The 21819-nt window shown below is 41.4% G+C and overlaps 1 protein-coding gene across 1 annotated transcript in view; it reads right to left on the reverse strand.

Annotated features, from left to right (window-relative positions):
- Window positions 1-19443, reverse strand: part of LOC129093479 (astrocytic phosphoprotein PEA-15) — a 40829-nt gene extending 21386 nt beyond the window's left edge. The window contains exon 1 of the mRNA XM_054601510.1: window positions 19317-19443. The gene's annotated coding sequence lies outside the window, so the exon portion shown is untranslated. The remainder of the gene's footprint in view (window positions 1-19316) is intronic.
- Window positions 19444-21819: the final 2376 nt, after the last annotated feature.

Here is a 21819-nt window from a genome sequence, read left to right on the forward strand (position 1 = left end):
GTTTTAAACGCACAATAATGACTAGAATGCCTCAGACAAAACTCATATAATCTTGACACTCATGCACTGTGACAGTGTTCACCACAGCAGACAGAGATGTTGCCGATGTGTCACAGCAGCCGTGGCATAGGAAACAGATTTGAAAATAAAAAAATATTAAATCATGGAAATGTATTTGTGTCGAGGACGCTTCATTAGCGTTTGGGCTTTATGGAAGATAAAAATATCTCTGTGCCTCTGGGAGGAGAGCGGATGAGGAGGGGAGGGGCCGGCTGTGTGTGGAGATGAAATGAGGATTTTTTTTTTTTTTTTTTTTCCTGGTGTGTTTGTGCACAAGCGAGACTGCAACATCGTTTTGAGCAAAACTTCCAGGCAAAAAAAAAATGTGACAAAAGGTGCAAATCACGAGCTGACGTAAGCCTCTCCAGACATCCCGCTGTGAAGTCAAAAATATCTCTCCTTCTGATCTCTGCCTCCCTCGCTCCGTAGCTCTTCCTCATTTCTTCCTCCTGCTCTATTTTTTTTTTTTTTATCAATACCACACTGCAGGCTTTTGTAAGAATGTGTGCAGCGGAGCATTAAAACGTGTGTTGGTGACCACGAGACTAGAAAACAACCAAAAATGGAGCCACTCCGTGGATGAAGATTGTAGCAAAATGAACGTTTTCCATATATTTCAACGGCTAAATCTACCAAACCTCACCACCATTTTCATCCATCTTTGCTTTCCAGGCTCATAGAAGTAGCAAAGGACTCTATGGCTAACACACCTTTTATGACTTGTTCTTCTGACAATGAATGATCGAGAAAATTGAGCGTTATTACTCCAAATTGCACTCATTTCAGATCCATTTGATTTCCCGTGATCCGCTGGAAAATGATGGCGTACTAACAGCTTTTTAACAACTAGCTGTCGCATCTAAAAAATAAGCTGTTGAGCTGAATGCTGGAACGAGTGGACGAGAGGCTCGCAATGCTGGACTGTTTCAGCCCTGGATACCAGAAGATCTGGCAAAATTCAGATACAGCCCTTTTGTAAACTCATACACAGCGACAAGAAAAACAAAAGACATAAAGTATGTTGCTATAATCCTTAATCTTTGTTTTGTCTCTCCATGAATAACAGTCTTCATTCAGCAATAATTTGTTGTTTTGGGCACAAAATGTTTTCCTTTAAAAGTCCTGTTGTCTGTGATATTACACTCATAAACACAAGACTTCATGTGACCCCAAAAAGAATGATCAACTTATAAAAGAAGACAAGATGTGTTTGTTCTTGTTGAAAAATCCCCCGTTCATTTATTGGACTGCAGCCTACTTGCAGTTCTGAGTAAAAAGTGGAGCGAAGGGACAGTGAGTTCGTCTGGATTTATATCTAGCCTTTCCATGACACACCATCAACCGCACACACTCTGACTGTGCAACATGTGACTGACAGAAATGATGCAGAAAAAGTAAATACAGATGCATTTTTATTTTATCCTGTTATTGTATATCAAACCCAGAAGAAAGGCAATAAAGACATATTTCCTTAAAAAATTCTTTTTTCAAGGAGCTTACTAAAATAAATAGAAATTGTCAGCTGCCTGCTTGGTAGGAAAATAACTATAAAAATGAAAAAAGGCAGTGTTTTAAAGAATAGCCAGACCCGCAGTAACATTAAATATAAAACAAAATGCCAGGATTTTGTTTTATGAGGCTTTTATTTGCAGATCATCTGTGTGGTTTTTGATTTATTTATTCAGTTTAAGAAGAAGGGGGATTTTCTCAACCAATAAAGGAACACTTAAAGTTTCAGTATATCTGAACATTTAAAGGGTACCAGATTTTAATAAGTATGGTTCTCACTGGCAGACAACTATTTGCAGTTAGCTAAAGGGCTAAAACAGACACACAATGTTTCTTCTTTAAGCTCCATTTTTAAATCATCGTCCAAGCATTCAACTAAATAATCAGGATTTTAAATTCTGCTTCAAAAAACCGAGTGCCAGACAGACAGGTGGCCAGGTAGTCAAGCGGGGAAACTAATTAGGAGCCAAAAAAAACATTCAGACACAGTCAGCCTGCGGGGAAACACTGTCGGATGTTTTGACCGGTCGTCCAATAATCAAGAAAATCAGCCGGGAGTCTGGCTGGTTTTCTTGTGATCATCCGATGACGTGTCTGTACGTCTACAGGGTCACGAGCACAGAATCGGAGAGACAAGCGGTGAAAGGCCCGAGGGGAGAAGAGGATAGAAAGCGAGGGATGGGAAGGAAGGAGGAGGGATGAGGCGGTGTTGAGATGTTAAACTCGGTTACCCTCTCATTGAGCTCCGACTCGTGTTCGAGACGCGTTTACGGCCCGTCCCCAGATGAGAAGACGAGAGCCAGATGGCAGAGAGGTCGCCATCATGGCAACTCATTTCCTCAGAAGGGGGTTGAAGTTCACAGAACAATAGAGGGAAAATAAATAATAGTATGCTCACAGGAAGCAGAGCAGGAGCATTTCACTTTCACCTAAAAAGTTGATTATGAAGTTCAAAAGCCTCCTTCAATCCCAAAATAACCACAGCAGAGCAGCAAGTAGACAAGGTGAAGGTTCTCTCTACACCTAATCTCTGAGCAAATACACAAACATATCACACTAATTACATACGATACACATTTAAGAGGATCCTACACAAGATTTTTCCTTGTAAAGTCCATCTGATTTCAACCTGTGATGCTAGTTATGTATGTTTTTAATAATGTTATCTCCCTGCCTTGTATACATTGTTATTTAATTTATTGTTTCAGTCTTTACCATGTAAAGTGCCTTTGAGTATCTTTTAAAGCGCTATACAAATAAAATGTATTATTATTATTATTATTTTGGAAGTATTGATGGTACTTTTAAAATACATCCAGAAACCTTGTAACGCATCTGAATCCTCTCCAAAGTGCTACTAAAGCACAACAACAACAACAACAACAACACAACTTCGGCCATCTTGTTTTCTTCCGACTAAAAGATGTCCACACATGCCAAGTCTTATATTACAACTTCTGAAGTTGTAGATACAAGTTTGCGAGGAGCACGGAAGGCAGCGCAACTGCTGCTCAAAGAAGGATCGAGTTCTATGTAGAATATGGAAACTAATACACGTTTACAAGGTTTATGCTAAGCTAACAAGCTGCCGGTTGTATCTTCATAAAACCAAATAAAAAGAGTTCCAAAATGTCAAACTACTCCTTAAATGAACTGAAATAAGACCATTAAAGAGTGTTTTTTTCTGCCGTCGTAGTCATGCTGCACTTCAGGTGACGTCAGTTAACTCGAGAAAACCAAAAAAAAAAACACATCTTCATTTTCTTTTCTCACATCCTCAGTCTCCAACACCTTTTCCTCACTACCCCCCCTTTTGGTGCTTTTCTGCACCATTCTGCTCACATAATCTCACACGTTCTATTTTTCCTCCTTCTTTTCGCTCTCTCTGAGACTCCTCCAACATCCAACACTCTGTTGTATGTGAACCCCCGGACATCTGCCTTCTTGATCTTGTTATCAGTGTTTTAATCTCACTTTGATGCACGCTGCATTCTAGAAATAAAAAAAAAATGAAAATCAAGAAAACACAAACTCTTATTGTTATTTTGGTCTACATGCGAATGAAACCAAAGTCATTTGTACACGGCAACAAACAGATTCTTTGGCACTTCCTGTTCCCTGTCATTAATGAATCGGGCTCTTACTTCAGATAGGAAGACATTTTGACTGTAACAGATAAAGGAGAGTGCATTCTGGGCCATAAAAACAACACCAATACTACAAATACAGAACAGACTGTGCTCTCTCTCTCTCTCTCTCTCGCTCTCTCTCTCGCTCTCAGCAATATGCCAACAAAGGCAATAAAATCATAAAACATGCACATGGTCCAAGTGATACACACACACACACTGGGTCAAAATCACATGCTGATAAAAGGCCCACTTTGACTCTGATGGTGCAGGGGTTTGTTTCCAATAATAACTTAATAAATAACTTCAAGACGCTGACTTAACAAAAACAAGGAAAAGAGGGGAAGAAAAAAAACGAGTTCCTGTTTGGCTCCCGCCTGATCCCAGATGGAGAAACGGCAAGATGGGGAAAAAATGAAGCTGGAACACTTGGAGAAGACGGGAAAGACAGACAAAAGAAGAAAAACTGTAGCTCTCGTTTTCCTCATATCATGTGAAAGTTGTTTTTTTTGCTGCACAACGACATCACATTTTTGAATATTCTGAATGAGACGCAATGGATTTCTCAAGCTACCCGTCCTTCACCTCATCCGCTGCACACTGTTACGCTGTGTAGGTGTGTTTGTGTGATTTCTGGTCTGTAATTGACAGACACCTGCACAAACCCACGTTCGTTCTCACCTTCTTTTCAAGCTGCTATCGTCGGGTGAACATTGTGCCTTCGAAACAACATGTTTTTCTCTTCCCTATTGTTGGCCCATGTTTTTTTTACGCGTGTGAAGCATATGTAGGAGAGTAAGCCTGCGACTCAGGCGTTTGTTCAGCTCGCCTGTCACTGCATTTACAGCAGCTGCTGTTTCAGGGAGGAGATGGAAAAATAGCAGTACAGAGGGAACCAAGAACCAAGACCACATGCACAAAAACCAATATGTTTTTGTGCATGTGTTTGGGTCCATAACTTGGTTTTGTTGGGAAATATGTTGGGAAATGTTTGTTTCCCAACATATATTGTTGGGAAACAATAATGCACGTGAGCTGTGAGTTAATACTGCTGCTCCCTGGTAATGCCATACATTAAAACAGCGTCAGATGGACTCCAATGTGAGCTCCACTTCATATTTATGAATATATATGTTATGTATTTGAAATTCATAAAAGTAAATTTGAAGGCTTTTACGAGGGCACATCTTCCGTCGCTACTGGCAACCATTCAGCTGGACATGGTTAGCAGTTTGTGAAGCCGACCAAAAGATGTTTACCTTGCGGTTATTAGGTTCCACTAGTTAGAGCAACTAATGTTTTATTCCAAAATAACGCCATAGTTAGTTGACGAGCCCCCTTAGCACTATAGCGCTGTTAGCTAACGTTAGCTAAGCCTATTAACATAGTTGATGTTACTTGTTTCACAATGTTAGGCTAACCTTGGCAGCTGAGAACGGCACCGGAGGTTCTTCCCAAACTCATAGATGCTGTCGTCAAAAGTAACGATACATAGAAGGTGAATGTTAAAGTAGGAAATTGTACACTTCATAGGACAGCTTGCATTCAAATGTGAAGTTATTAAAGGGAGATGCCACGCCTTAATGGAAACTTGTTTACTTCCTTTTATTCTCTTGAGTATATTTTAAGCGGAGAATCACTTTCGCAAAAAAAAATTCAAATTCCACCATTGAGGATTTGTGTCAAATTATTTTCCATCTCCATTCATCCATTGAGACATTTGGTCTTCACAATTCATAGAAATATAAGAACATTAACACACGCACACACACAGCCAAACATTCACACCAAATACACAAACACTGGGGGTTTTTTCCCCCGTTATTTTCGCAAAACTGCAATTTTTTTAATAAAGAAATAAGAAAATGTCAAGTAACGCTACAAACTTGCACACTCACACATAAACACACACACACACACACACACACATACACATAAACATACATACACAGACGGACGCAGACGCACAGTTACACAGCAGGCCTTGGTCCGGATGCCGGCATTCTCCACACTGATAATGGGTCTGTATCCAACTGTAATGCACAGTTCACTGAGGCTGGCTCTGCTCCAGATGGAGAGGCAGCGAGGAAAAGGAACAGGATGCCATAACCTCGCCTCACACAGTGGACAAGAGCCACAGCTGCAGACACACACACACACACACACACACACAAGAATAAACAAGGCCGGAGCACCCACGCCTATATCAACCCACATGAATGCTTGCATCTACAGACACTCTCCACATATCTACTGTCCGTTTGCATGAAATGTACACACAAACACACTCAAAAATGCACATTGTCTCATGCACCGTGTGCCACCACAAAAACACAACTGGTCTCAGTTCACACCGACATCACACGCGCTTACATAAAGCTCGCTTCATAGAAGAGCGTTGGCTGTAAACATGCAGCTCCTCCGTGCAGAGCAGATAGTTAAAGTTGGCCGTGGCGTTTGGAAGTGGCGTTGAGGTGCGAGAGGATTTGTCGCTGAAAAGTAATAATGATATTCCGCCCCGTTCTGACCTGGGAGCCAAAAAACACTCCTCTTTGCAGTTCTGCACCGGAGCTGGTTTAAACATTCAGACATGGAGGTCGTAACAGGATCCGCATGACAAAGCTGTTGTTAGCTTTTTCAATTTTCCTAATCAGTAATTTGAATCTTGTTTTGTTTTGCTAAACGGATTTGTCCTTCAACTGTTTCACTCCAAAACTTTTAAAGCCACGCTAGCAGCCTAAAAAAAAAATCTTCTTCGGAACATTTGTATGAATTTGCATTGAAATAATGATAAAGATATTCATGGTTTCCAGATGATGAATCCTGCTGACTCTGGCGATCCCCTGACTTCTTTCTTTTGCACCAGAGTGACGAAAACAAAAGGACAAAATTATGAAATCGCAACTATGAATCAAAAATTCATAGTTACCAAGTGCTAGCAAAATTAAGAGCACAAAATAACAGTCCAAAGAAAATAATACTCACTGCAGGTTTTGCATATGAAGCAAAATAACCAACAAAATTTGCCACATTTTGAAGGTAAAAAGTGTTGCAGGTTACAAATAATTGTTGTACTTTCTTTTTTAAATACTTTCCAAGAGAAAAGGACCAGTAAGTTATTTTAACTCTTGCATTAGCCTGTAACAAGTGTTTTAATTGAGGAATTTAGCATTGCTATGGATGTTGAACTGTCAGAGAAGTTAAAAGGATGTGTGTGCAGAGAACACCTGTACCCTGATCCTTAATCTACAGAAACACAAGAACCGCTGCTGTGATGGAGAACAGGAAATGAAAAATAAGGGAGGAGGGAGACAGGAGAAAGGAAGAGGAGGTGAGAGAGAGAAAGGAGAGCAGGATGAGGGAAAGGAAGAGGAAGGAGAGGAGGGTGGAGGGGTGGGGTGCTGTCTGAGTCATCGTCAGTTACAGGCATCATCTGAGCCGAAGGGGGAGACAAAACACACACACACACACACACACACACACACACACACACACACACACACACACACACACACACACACACACACACACACACACACACACACACACACACACACACACTTTCACTAACGGGGACGTGGAGTCAAACGGTCAGGGACTGTTGGGAATGGCTGTCCATATTGGAGCCATTGACCCCTCTCTAACACACACACACACACACACACACTCACACACACACACACTCACACTCACACACACACACTAACACACACATTTATAAATGGGCTGGAGTCCCAAACAGTCCATTAGAGATTAAACAAGTTGTTCAGTCTATGTTTCAGACTCCAGGCCTCACTGAAAAATTCAGATTCCTCTATTGCTCTCTCCGTCTCTCTTTCTGTCGTTCCCTATTGTTCCATTAGTGGATAAAGCACGCCGGTACCATGGAGGAGGAAATGAAACTCAGTCCATCAGCCTGCATCGGGGGGGTATGTAAGACATCTAACTGCCGTACTTTACCTGCTTGCCTTCGTCGCCCTCTACACATTACAGCTCTATTATGGATTTCTATAATAACACAGCGGTGGATGAATTCTCTGCAGGATTCCACGTTATTTTTTGCCTCCACATTATTGAGGAAATAACTCACAGTTAAATGAAATTTCCCGCCGGCAAAGCAGGACTACGGGGATGTTCGCGTTTACGCTGGCACCTGTTGACTGACGAGAATTCAACTGCTAGATTGCACCTTTATTCTGTTGAACAAGAGCGTACGGCCATGCTAACGGCTAACGTGAGGCTGAATTAGGACACCGTGGGGTTTGAGCTAAATGCTAATGCTAGTATGGCGAAATAGATCTTTTACTTCATCAAGCTGTGCATCGCTGGTGGCCTCCACACAGGGAAAAGACAATGGAAGTCAGCTTTTTGCTGATTCTGGTGCAATAAATGTATAGTGCAAATAAAATAAAAAATAAACAATGACACTGCTAAAAACACATTGATGTTTGGCAGGTATAATGTTTTCAATATTCGTGTGAGCATGCTAACATTTCCTAAAAATTCCAAAGTTCATCCGTAGCTGAAGAGAATGTCATTTGTTTTGCTGGTATTATATCAAAAACCAAAGTAATGGATAAATATTACATTACCTAATAATGGCGCTAGATGGTTAGCTAACGAGATCAATCAAAGTTGTTACAATTCATCCTCAGGAGAACATGGATATCTGTGCCAAAATGCATGGCAATCCTTTAAAAAGTATTAAATAGAAATAGGATGAAAGTCAAGGGATAACCAAAGTCAGTTGGATACATCATCTGGAAACCATGAATATCTGTTGAAATTCTTATCGCAATTCATTCAAAAGTCGTGGTTCAATGCCTCCTTCAACCAATCAAGTTGCAGTTTGCATCCATGTCTGTCCAAAATGTCATCACCAAATTTGATCCTATGAGACAATCCTGCGAAATTGACATAATTAGCATTAGCTGTGGCGTAGTGGAGAGCAAGGTAGTTCTCCAATCAGAGGGTCGGTGGTTCGATACCCGGCTTCGGCAGTCGATGTGTCCTCGGGCAAGACATTTAACCCCAAGTTGCTTGCCATCGGTGTGGACTGGATGTTGTATGAATGTTAGTTAGAGTCTGATGGTGGCACCTTGCATGGTAGCCTGTCATCAGTGTGTGAATGGGTGAATGATATGTAATATACTACTGATTGTAAGTCTGGATGGTAAGATTGGATAAAAGCGTCTGCTAAATGACTGTAATGTAATGTAATGTAATTATTGAGTAATGGCCAAAAACTTGTTTTGTGATGTCACAGTGACATCCAAATTCTCCAAGTGGATACTTGTGTCAAAGTGAAATTCTAGTCAAGGCATTCTCAAGATATCATGTTAAGGAGAACATAATATACTAATATCTTAAGTCCTCGATCCTCTTTCAGATACTTGGTACATAGGAATGTTACATAAAGAGCAGGTACGCAGCCAACAAAGTGCCCGCAATTACAATGAGGAACAACCTCAAGGATATTGCGACTTTTTCACCGTATCATTACCTTCACGAGTGAACTGAATCGTTACAATATGTAGCGAGAGTATATCTTCATGAAAGGTTAGGTCCTTGGTTACCAAAAACCACTTGCCTTAGCAACCAAAACAGCTCACAGCTCTGTCTTCTCACAGTAATTATCGGCACGGCCAAAATGTAACTTTCATCCGCTTTATTGCCTGGATTCAATTACTGCTTATGTAATACACCATTAAAGATCAATCCGCTCTATAACACATGCTTGTTGTCGTCGCTAATGGGTGACTAGATGCTGTGCAAGGTCTTTAAAAAAAAAAGGGAACACGACAGGGTTATTTAATGTTTTCCTCTCATTGCCTCATTCTGGTGATGCTTTCATTATTTCTGTCTGCGCTTTGCCTTCACTGTTAATGATCAAGTAAAATTGACTTCTTCTGCTCGATAGTTCCCCAACCGTATGAAACATCACCAAGAGACAGAGGACAATATGAGACACGACGATGACTAAGATGATCTGTTTTTTTTGTTGTTGTTGTAACGGAGTGAACATACAGTGAAGTGTGAGCCAGTTAGTGTTCTCCAATATCGAGCTGCAAGGGTGAAGACTGCAGGAGGTTTTCAGTCTGTTAGGAAACAGCTATGAACAATAAACTGGACATAAATTCTGAGCTGCTTCTGTCTGGAAACTGGTTTACTGACACTTTTAATCAATTTTATGTAATGTGAGCGAAGCTAGCTCATATCAGGTCGGTAATTGATCAGCTAAACATGTTTTTTCACCGACATTCATCATGGAATTTGATACGTAAGAAAAAAACTTTAGTTCCTACAAGTAGAATTTCCGTGGTAAATTAAAGCCACTGTGTAGAATTAAAACAAAAAAAATACCAAACTTAACCATCCTCTAGTGGTAGAACATAATACACTGAATTTATACCAAAATTAGACCTTTACCTTTACCAATAAATTAAGCTACATGCGCACACACAACAATATTTGACTGGTGTTTTTTTCGCCCTTGTACAGATGAATCTAATTGAGTAAATTTCTGTGCATTGGCATTTTTTCCCTGGACTTACGAAAATGGCATCAGAAAACTGCAAATCCAGTATTCGCATTCCCAAATTGTGTGCTTGCCTTTAAGCTTTCAGTAAATCAATAAGACAAATCGCACAAATCTATTGGTCACCTTTGCACAAATTCAAACATCTCGGATCACTGTAGCTTATTTTTCCCCCAGAGTTGATACCAACACATATGCTAATTTAGTTGTGTTATAAGGATAAGGATCATTATTTACCAACTGGATTAGATTTAAAAAAGATTAGGTTGCACATGCTCAGGGGTTTAAAGGTTGATGCATAGTGTTCATTATTCCAAATATACACAAAGAGGAACACGTTGTTTTCAAGAAAATTGATTAACACGATTGTTGATCCTTTAAAGATGTCATCTCTTAAACCAAACTTCACGCAGATAGCTAGGATGAGACAGGCAGGCTTAAGTAGTTTTGAAGCACTGAGACAATTTCCACATGGACTAAAAAATAAATTCAAATTTAAGCTCATCATTAGAAGAGGTTTCAAACGTTGAAGTGCTGCAAGGGAGGAAACAGATTTGAGACCAGCCTGATCTCAAACAAGCGAAAATGTGGCTTGTGGGCTTCTTGCTGTCCACCTCGGATTTAGTCTCTGCAAAAACTGTGAAAAGGCATTACGTTAGAGCTTGTATTCGGCTCTTGTGTAATGGTACAATGCATTAGTGCAAGCTGCAACACCTCCAGCACTAGGTGGGTACACAGGTCCCCGGAGGGTTACATAAACAACGTACACGAGGCAAGTTTGACGCCTGCATCGCATTTTATCAGTTTCACTGTAGAGACGGTACACATGTGTGTGTGTGTGTGTGTGTGTGTGTACTTTCATCTCTGTGGCGGGGAGGTTAACCTGATTCCCAAGGCTTTTTCAACCACACGTACATGAACACATATACGCTAGAGCAGGGGTTGGAGGAAATAACATTAAGGCAGGCAAAGACACGTTCTGGGCTCAGGAAGCAAACGTCCTTTTGGAGATGGACGACACTGATGCTGAGACAGATGTGTTGAGGTAATCAAACAAACATCAGGAAATACCAGCTTGTTATTCTCCATCATGAGTATATCAACTGAAAAATCGCCCATGAAACAAGCTCAGTCTTTTGAAGTCTAATTCAGGGTGCGACAGAAAAAAACGACTGCTCTGAATCACCTCAGCCTCACAAAGTGTCTCATCAAACGCAGTCATGGCTCATCAGAGCAACTGTTGTAGACCTGTACTTTCCACCCACGCCACACACACACACACACACACACACACACACACACACACACACACACACACACACACACACACACACAAACACACAAACACACAAACATGTCCCTCATCATCCAAAGAGCAGATGAAGAAGCACAAACACACCAGACCCCCCGGCGGGCAATGCCAGCTTCTCCGCAACGCCACAGGCTGAGTCCTCGTCTGTCGCATGACTAAAACAAAAACTGGCCAAAAAGTTAGCCGTGTGTCACACAAACACCGGGGTTATTGCATTTCAGGAGTGTTTGTTTCTTCTTTTAAAAAGGTATATTTATATATGGCTTTTGGAAGCAAGCACGGTCCTGAAATGTAATAGTGTAACATTTTGTAAAGTACACTAATTTGCTTTGTTACCGAGAGTTAGATGAGAAGATTGATACCACTCACATGTCTGTACCAGGAGACAATTAGCTTAGCTTAGCATAAAGGCTGGAAACAACTAGTCTTTCTATGTCCAAAGGTAACAATATCCACCTACCAGCACCTCTATCGCTCACTAATAAACACGTTTAATCTGTAAAAAAACTAAATGTAAAGACAACTGGCTAGCCGGTTCCTCCCTGCTACCAGCCTTTTATGCTAAGCTAACCACCTCCTGGATGTAGCTTCATATTATACATATGGATGTGTGGTATCGATCTTCTCACCTAACTGTCGGCAAGAAGGCACAATAACATAATTCCCGAAATGTCAATGTATTTTGAGTGCCTTGAGAAAAATGCTAAATCTGAGGCGTCAAGTGTCGGCCGTGACACAGCAACTTTCTCAACGAAAAAAAACTACAGAATTAACACCTAATCTTTAAGGGCATCACAAAGTTTGTGTTTGTCTTGATTTTAGATGTAGCTTGTTAATGCCAGGCATCTCTAGAGATGAACAATTTACCCTTTGGAACTACTTTCTACAAAAACTATTTTCAGCAACACAACCAAAAACCCATTCACCTCCATTGATTTAATGCCCATTAAGTAAATACTGAATGTTTTTGTTGTAATCTTGCTGAACAAACAATCAGATATTGTTCTTTCCCCAAACATCTGAATGCACCGGGTAGATTCATTTTTCTCAGTTTAGTGAAAATACTGGAAACCAAACGGCTGCTTGTAAGTTGCAGATGAGAAGACCACAGTTCATTCAGCCGCGTGGAGTTTCCGACCCCACCCAGGAAGTGGTGGAGAGTTTAGTGCGATCGGTTTAGTTATTAAAGCGGATGTGAGCGAGAGACAGGCAGACAGAAACAGAGTCAACACTTTGAGGTGACCCTCGACAGGATATCCTGTAACACCTGCAACACACACACACACACACACACACACACACACACACACACACACACACACACACACACACACACACACACACACACACACACACACACACACACACACACACACACTGTATTCACCCCCCTCCCCTTCAACGCTTTTCAAATCCAATCAGACCCACTGAGGCGTTTCATTTCTGAGTCGAGCGACAGAGCAGTTTATGTGAATCAAAGTGTGTATGTTTGTGTGTGCGCATGTAAAACAGAGAGAAAGACAGTGTGTGTGTGTGTGTGTGTGTGTGTGTGTGTGTGTGTGTGTGTGTGTGTATGTGTGCGCATATCCACGTGTTCAGCCCATCTGCACCATCTGTGCAGGCTTAGGTGTACTGCATGTGTGTGTGGATCACTAGCTCCATTTATCACACAGACTGTGCTTATTATGAAACACTTCCAGGTTTGGTAAAAACAGCCCTCCATCGGTAAAAATCTGCAGAATCACTCCAATTTTGCATGTAACCCACACTGTAGTTGTGCCTCCCCCCCCTCCCATCCTCACTACCCTGCTGCTCCACTCCAAAAAGGGGACATTTGAAAACTCTGCAGCTGGAGATATTTGCATGGATTCATTTAAATACAGATATGATAAAACAGCATCAAAAGTGGAAGCGAGCATATAAAGAAACAAGAAGTCGTTTCTGCACTGGTGTAGGCGTCACTTGTAGCACAGCAACTGAACAACCACGCAACCAAGCAGTTGCTGGAGGGATTAAATCTGTGTTTTTGTTTTTTTTATGTGTCCATGTGGCTGCAGAATGAGAGAGACGGGCTTAACCTTCGTGTTGTTGGGGAATTTAAAATAAATCATCCATCGCACATGCCTCAGATATGAAAACACTGTAACAAGGTAAATCTCTCCTTCGGGTTAGAAGATAAATTGTGACAAACTCAGCTCATTTCCTTTTCCAAATATCATATTTCTAAGTAATAGTCATCATAAACATAATGCTAAATACACTATCCTGCAAATGAAAGGGTACATATTTATATAATGGAGTCTAGTGGGTGGATTTAGATGATAAAACCCACTTAATAGGACCATCTGTATCAAGAACAGAAGGAATCTGTGACAGGCGAATTAAAATCGATTATAACCCGTGATGTAACTGGAAATGCGGACTTCCCCTTAAAGGCATTACTTCCCGTTTGTTGAAGAGCAGATTTTCCAGTTCTCTGGGTGAGCACAACACAGTGTTTGTTATAGATGCTTTAATAAACAGAGGGGGGGGCCGTAGGATTAGCTCTAGGTGCTGGTTTCACTCTTGGTCCGGTCCTACTTTGTCAACGATCTTAGCATCACTTCCTGTGACCCCAACAACTGACATGGAGACATCAGGCAAAAGTTTTCTATGCTGTTTCAGACAAAAAAACAAAGGGTTCAGGGCTGTGCCTGCGTGGCTCCATTTGTGATGCAGCAGTTAAACATATGCAGTAATTTGACTGACAAATGAGGTTTAGCTCTGAGTGGCGTCTCAGCCGATGATTCATGTCATTGAAGTTCAGGTTGCGGTCCTTAAAACTCAGGTAAGGTCAATGGAAACCAAAGTCTATGAGGCAATTAGTCATCTATGTATTTAACCTTTATTCAGGCTCTAAATTGGGCAGTTTGCTCTTTTACAATGCCCCCGTCTCATCGAAAACACGGGAACAGACATTAATAGAGTCATCAATAGAAAAATATACATATTTGTAGCCAGAGGATTATAATCGCCGTTGAGGAGGTATTCGGTTTGGTTTTCTGATTTGTCGTTTGGTCCGTTTGTAAAGAAGGGTTTCGGAAAAAACTACTGAACCCATTTTTTATTAAACTTCTTGGATGTGTTGCACGTGCAAAAGAAGAACCCATTCTATTCTGGAGCAGACACGAATCACACATTATTTTTCCCCTTTTGGAAACTGCGTTGGCCTTCTAGTTATGCGACGTCATCGCTCTCTGCATCACTTCAAGCTCAGCATCTGTTCTGTGCTGCAGGATAACGGTGCTAATTTCTAATTCCTCATGCATTTTTTTTTTTCTCGTTGCACATCTAGAACGTTGTTGTTGTTGTTGTTTTTACTTTCAGTTAGAGTGAGGCATCTGCTCCGACAGTTTAATCTGTAAATGGATGCCTAGAACAGACCTGAGGAGAGAGAGAGAGAGAGGAGGAGGAGGAGGCAGGCGGAGGACGATGCGAGCGGGCGGATGGCCGTAGTGCAGATTACAGGCGGTGATGTAACGAGGCGTAAATGCCGCTGACCCCTCTGCAACTCATAGCTTCCAGAGAGGCCGGAGCACACGGTGAAAACAAAACCTCGCAGCAGGGGGTGAGGTGGGGGGGAGACAAAAGGCCCCGGGGTCGTCTGACAGGGACATATCCGACCCCTCCGTGTACCAGGAGGAGCGTCAGAGGATCCACTGCTGCAGGAGGCGATGCTTTTCAGAGCGACGGGTCGTTTTCATGACATCGGAGTCCTCCCTTTGACACCACACACGCATCTGTGTTGGTTTTCAGCGTGATGTGATCTTAATTACCCAGTGAGCAGTGCCGACGGGCATTGTTGTCGGGTCAGGCTGATACCGGGGCTTTATTAAATATATAATGTCGGCCTGCCAGTGCGGATGCAATGGAGGTTAGCCTGGGTGTCATGGTGATATGAAAGGCTTTTTCTGAGACTTTTCTACACTGACAACAATGCAGGCCTGTGGTGAATTTCAATCCTGACAGTAATGAATATATATTCAAATAAAAACACTGAATATTAGCAAAGTCAGTGACCGGTTTTTGGTTCTTTTAGGACAAAAACTGAATAACGAGAGCCACATTTGGTTGGTAGAATTCAAACCTTCTTGCTTTTGAGTTCCGAAAAACAAAATCTAAGCCTCTCTTCATACTGAAAGGTTTAAAAAGCTTTCAGTCCACTGAAGCTTTGTGGTGCCCCCTTAGGGAGGCAACAACAAACGCATCGGGGCATTCAAAGTGTTGTCGACACATTCACTTTAGAAAGAAAAAAGAATATCATAGTAGTCAAAACCTCAGTTTCCTCATGCGAATACAGGCAGTTTTTAAAACAAAGCAAGAGGTTAACTTCAAATTTCCCAAACTTTAACCGAGGTTGGGTGCTGTACCAAACTAATATGATTAAATGGAAATTGTTTTTGCGTGATATGTCGAACGTCTATCATGTCAAATAATTAAATATGTGTGCAAAAAGGTCATTTTGCTGGTTACATTTGCTGACCTGTAAACTGTGACGTCAATACTGAAATATGTTAACAACTATTACATGCACTGCAGGTAGGTTTTGTAGAAACATATCCTACAGACTTCAGTCCTGAAAAGTGACTTTTCCTCTAGCGCCATGTTTTGCTTTTAGTGACTATTGGATGGATTGCTGGTGAGGTTTGGTGCAGATCGCCAGGGGCGCCGAAAAGGGGGGGTAAAGGAGACGGATTCTAGGGGCCCATGATGGAGGGGGGCCCAGAGAGGCCCCTAATGATGATGAAATTATAATACAGAAAAAATAATGACACTAAGTTATTAACTAACATATAATCACACATGTTTTATTTTCCATGTCCTGGTAACAATTGGTCCAAAACAAAAAAAATTTTGCCAGGACATGTGTTGATTATATGGGGCCCTGTAAAGATTCATTTTCATGGGGCCCTCTGGGCCCCCTCCATCATGGGCCCCTGCAGATCGCCATGGTGCTTTCAGCCTTGTAAGTGGTGCAGGTGTTGAAGTATTCTTCTAAAATATGTTTTAATCATGTTTCAGTCCTGCTAAAACTCCGGCTGTGGTGTTTCATACCAAATGAAACCAAAAAGGGAGGAGAGAGGAAATATATCAGATGTTGGGGAATCCAGTTTCTGCCTGAACAAAGATTCCATTCCTCATTTCCTGTGGTTGCAGAAGCTTTCACATCTTGGGTAAACTTGAGAGTGAATTTATGGGTTTCAGTTGCAGGAATTTGGTTTATTTTGGTAAGTCAGTTGTTGCCTGGAATGTGTGAGAATGAACAGCTTGCTGACACTGAAATTCCATATCAAGAAAGTCCAAGCAAGAAATAAAAAAGGGAAATAAAATGACTGTTTTTATCTTGTTTTGATTTGCATCAAGTTACACTAGTTTAACGCTGATCTTCCCGGAAAAAAAAAAACGGTGTTTGACTCAGCGCCTGTAAACAGCCGACCACAAACATTCCCTTGGCGGCGGCGGGGGGGACAACCGACACCACGGACAAACACAGAGAGGAAGTGAACCCGGGAGAGAAAGCACATTTCTGCTGCGCTGCCCAGTTTCTTTTTTTTTTTATGTTGTTGCTCTGTCCGAGAAGACGGATCGATGTGTATCAGAGGAGACTGGCTCCCAAAAAGCTGAGTCAGACGCACACACACACACACACACACACACACACACACACACACACACACACACACACACACACACACACACACACACACTTGTACTTGTATAATTGTGAGGACTCTAGCTCCTCCAGCACCTCGCCCTAATTTTAACCTGAAAAATAAGTTGTCCTTAAACCCCTCAAATCGTCCTTTCAAGGAAATCCACACTTTTCCAAAAACGTCCTCATAAACCTGCTAAGCTAGACACACACACACACACACACACACACACACACACACACACACACACACACACACAAACACACACACACACACACACACACACACACACATTCAATTCATGGATTACAGGGACGCTTTACTATTGCTAGCATTTAATGAAACGCTCTAAACTTGACAGGAATTTACCATCAGTTTCTGTTCCAATGACATAAAGTAGACTCTGTTCTGCTGTACTGGGTTTGTTTAACAGCTTGTAAAAAAGTGCAGCCCGTGGTGGGACGATATGAATGGAATGCAGCCTCACAGGAAACAGACGGACAGCTGTCATGCTGTACGAATGTCACACACTCTGCAGTAATTGTGTGCAGAATGTGGAGGGATGGATTTGTGTGTCACATAGGGGTCAGGATGCAAGAGAAGAACACTGAAACAAGTACCGATCAAGAGATAAATAAAGTTATTGTTTAAATGACGGATGAATCTTTTTGTAATTTTCATGCAAATATACATATTTATCCTTTCCTAATGATTCTGTGACGTTTTGATGGCCATTTTTCCACTATTTTCCGACATTTTAAACCTAATTTATTCACCAAACGAGAAAATAATCAACATAATAAGACAAAGACAGAGACTGAAGTTCTGCATCGCACAATACTCTAAAAAAAATATAACAATATTCAAATCACAATGGCTTTCACTGCTTGTTATTTACCTCTGCTAGTCTATTTATTGTACTATTATGAGTTCCTAAGTATTTACACAAATTTGGGTCAAAACAAAAGCTATTTTCAGCTTAAACAGAACGTCGGTTTAGGCTTAAAATGGCTTAATAAACAACAACAACAATAATAATACAACAGGAAAACTTTCACGACATCTTCAGGGGATTCAAAATAAAATACAATACAGGAAGATTAGGTGATATAAACCAGCTATTGGTGAGGGGTGGAGTAGCAGGCCAGACACATCCATTCATAAAAGACCCACCCTTCCACACACCACACACACACACACACACACACACACACACACACACACACACACACACACACACACAGCCATCCGGGACAGTCACATGTGGACACCGATAGTTCATAAGCAATCTGTCCGCAGTGATCCTTACAAATATATGTGTAAACAACTTGGGAAACAGACTCCTATAAGCTAATATTATATATAAATAATTTAATTAATTAAGATCCAATAGGAGAACACATAATAACATATCTAAATAGAGTTTCAACGGGAATATTATGGGAATATTTTGGCTGGGAAGTAACGAAAAAAAGGACATTGGATAGCTAATGCCTGGAGAGACACTAAACCCAATCCAATTAGTTTAATCAATGGTGTGTTAAATGCCCTCTTGAGAAGGGGGGAATCCACCAACTTGACACTTAACAGTCAAGTTCAACGCTGAACTCCTGGCAGGTCAACAAGGCATCGCACATTTCACATGGCTCCTTACTTCACAGAACTTTTTACACAAACACAAAATGTTTCTATTGATTAATTATTGTCAATTTTTTTTTTCAGTTGCGGTTACCAAGAAGAAAGTCTTCCTCCTGTGTCCAAAAATGTCCATACGAATGGATTTTTTTTATGTGAAATTCAATACCCTTAAGGACCGTGAACGCCCCATTTCCTCAACTTCTCCCCCCCCTTTCTGTGTAATCGACCTACTTGATGCCAAAACAAGCTGGAAAGCTACATTTTCCAGACAGACAGTGAAGTAGCGAGCCATCAGACACCATGTAACGGTATGCGAGGAGAGGAAATGGCCCAAGAAGATGACTGTCTCCAATTATTTTTTTTATTTTTTTTGGTCTTTAAAGACATAGCCCAGTTTGCATGGGAGAGAAATGAAGGGAGTTAAACAGAGTACTCACCCCGAGCTCAGCAGATAGGAGGCAGGGAGAGAGATGCGGGAGTCTGCGGGATGATAAAGCTCCTCTCACCCAAAGCGGCTCTGTGGGGAATTTTGATAATATTTCTGGAGAGGACAAGTGTGCTGCAGAGGAGGAGGAGGAGGAGGAGGAGGAAGAGGAGGAGGGTGGGGGAGGGTGGTGGTGGTGGGGTGGGGGGAGACAAATAATCAAAATTAAAAAAAAAAAAAAAAAAGTCCACTCCTGTCAGTCTCGGTTCACTTTTTTGCGGTTTTTTTTTAAGTCGTGCGGTGGTGGATGTCTGTGCGTTTCATCTGCGTGGGGGACGAGCTGTCAGTCACTGTTTGGAGGTGATAAACAGAGAATGGTGATTCTCTCTGGTCTGTCTGTCTGTCTGCTCCGCCGTCCGCTGCTCTATCACCGGCTTCAGCAACCTGGAAACGCCTTTTCTCTCTCTCTCTCTCTCTCTCTTTCGGTCTCTCTCTCTCTCTCTCTCTGTCACGGTTAAGCACGCTGTCTGATTCGTCCAGAGATCCTCTATTGCAGACAGCAGGCTCACTCACTAAACCACTCAATGACTGAATGGGTGAATACATTAATGCAGTGGTTCTCAAATGGGGGGGTACGTGAAGGCACCCCAGGGGGTACGTGAGATTTAAAAAAATATATATATTTAAATTAGCATCCATTCAAAAAATCCTTTAAAAATAGTTTTTTTTTAAATAAATATTCAATAAAATAAAGTATCATAAACTGAATTCAATGCAACAATGCAATCTTCAGTGTTGACAGTTTAATAAATCAGACACTGATGGCAGAGACGCTGTGTATTACATCTTTTTTTCAACCAAAAATGCTTTGCACTGGTTACATTACATTACAGTCATTTAGCAGATGCTTTTATCCAAAGCGACTTACAATCAGTAGTATATTACACATCATTCACCCATTCACACTCTGATGACAGGCTACCATGCAAGGTGCCACCATCAGACTCTAACTAACATTCATGCAACATCCAGTCCACACCGATGGCAAGCCTTCGGGAGCAACTTGGGGTTAAGTGTCTTGCCCAAGGACACATCGACTGCCGAAGCCGGGTATCGAACCACCGACCCTCTGATTGGAGAACTACCTTGCCCTCCACTACGCCACAGCCGCCCCGGTTAGGGGGTACTTCGCTGAAAATATATTTCACAGGGGGTACATCACTGAAAAAAGGTTGAGAACCACTGCATTAATGAACATTTAAAGAAAGAAATCAGTTTTCAAGTCACTGTATGTGGAAGATAGTAAAGGTCACAGGAGAGGTCCCATTGCAGGAATGTATTTTTAAATGAATCTTGCATGGAAAGGATTACTTAACGGGCCTACCGGACCCAGGCCGGCTGTCAGGGGCCCCTCAGGCCTTCACCTGCAGAATGACACTTGAAGAGGACACAACGACCACAAAGAGATTCAAAATGACCACAAAGAAACATGAAACGACTTAAAAGGGAAGTAAAATAACTACAAGGGGAGATACAACCACAAAGAGACACGTGAGGTTAAACTGATTTGATTTGATCAAGATTTTATAGATTTTTGTTGTTTATGGAGCTGTTCAACCACCATCAACATTTACATTTTTTTTTTTGCCTGATCTGATTGACTTTTCAACAACATAAGACCCAAAATAAATAATTTAAGTATGCATAGCATTTTTTCTTTATTCAGTCATTTTCCAGAGTGACCTCTACATACTCAAACCCTGCTGAGTATCAGTGTGCAGTATAGTAGGGGTGAGAGGACAGTAGTTAGACAGGGTTAGGGTATCAAAAAAGAACTTTTGCAACATCAGCTTTTTAATCAAAATATTTTTTTGGTCTCCTAAGTTTTGATCCTTAGAGAAAAAGAACAAAGTGAGAGCTCTTCCTGTCCAGCTTCCTCTCGATTCTGCTTTTTTTCTCAGACAATGACACACACACACACACACACACACACACACACACACACACACACACACACACACACACACACACACACACACACACACACTGAGAAACACACACACATTTTTCACAGCTGATGTCACCATGCTATCCGGTCCACAAATCCCTCCTCCTGTTTCTTTCTCCCCCATCACAACGAGATCCAAACCCCCCTCCCCCCCACTCCATTCTTTTAAAAAGTGACAGTGAGCCAACCGGAGCTGTGCTGCAGGGTGTTGATCCCTCTAATGAAGTTAAAATCATCCGTCAGTTTCTCTTGTCTGCCCTTTGAATCTACGAAAGAAAAGTTGCCCTGCAGTACAATTACAAAAACGGGACTGTACTCATTTAGAAATAGAGTTTTAGATCTTCCATATGACAGTTTCAGTCCTCTGAGAGTTACAGTAGAAAACAAGCAGTGAGCAGCCAAAAACTTTGCCAACATTTGAACATTTTGCACATTTTTCCTCTTCAAAACACCCGTGATAAGAGCAGTACTATTTACTCTTAACGTCCTAACTTGTGTGGGTGTATGA

The sequence above is a fragment of the Anoplopoma fimbria genome, chromosome 7 (genome assembly GCF_027596085.1).
Source record: "Anoplopoma fimbria isolate UVic2021 breed Golden Eagle Sablefish chromosome 7, Afim_UVic_2022, whole genome shotgun sequence".
In the NCBI taxonomy this organism is placed as follows: Eukaryota; Metazoa; Chordata; class Actinopteri; order Perciformes; family Anoplopomatidae; genus Anoplopoma; species Anoplopoma fimbria.